Below are 520 nucleotides of genomic sequence, written 5' to 3'. Positions count from 1 at the left end.
TTCAGGTATGTATTTCTCATTATTTTTGTAAAAAAATAATAAGTAAACAAAGATGAATCATTGTGATACATCAATATCCAAGTTTGAGACATAAACAACTTTATAATTACACAGTAAGTCTTTACTTCAAACTGAAGAGAAAATATTTTCAAAGTGTTTAAAAGACCAACTTGAACAAGATTCTGTACCTTTTAAATGTATAATTTTTTAATAGAATCTTTAAGTTATTTTTAAATTGTGAACTTTTTAAAAATGAAAACACCTTTAGATACAGACGCTGATCTAAGAATGTAAATGAGAAAAATGCAACAGATTAGTTCTGTAAACATTTACCTCACATTAATATTAATTATAAAAATAGCTTTAAAAAATAACTGATCTCTGATCAACTTCTCTCCATATAAAATATACAAAAAAATAAGAATAAAATAACACTTACTAGTTTCTGAAAGAAATCACTTAACTTTAAAAAATATTAAACACAATAAATGACAGTAAATTGACTAAATTGTTCACAGAT

This window comes from Poecilia latipinna, unplaced genomic scaffold, assembly GCF_001443285.1.
Source record: "Poecilia latipinna isolate Pla-1442-1.1 unplaced genomic scaffold, P_latipinna-1.0 Scaffold5190, whole genome shotgun sequence".
Classification (NCBI taxonomy): domain Eukaryota; kingdom Metazoa; phylum Chordata; class Actinopteri; order Cyprinodontiformes; family Poeciliidae; genus Poecilia; species Poecilia latipinna.
Note: the sequence above shows the minus strand (reverse complement) of the source record.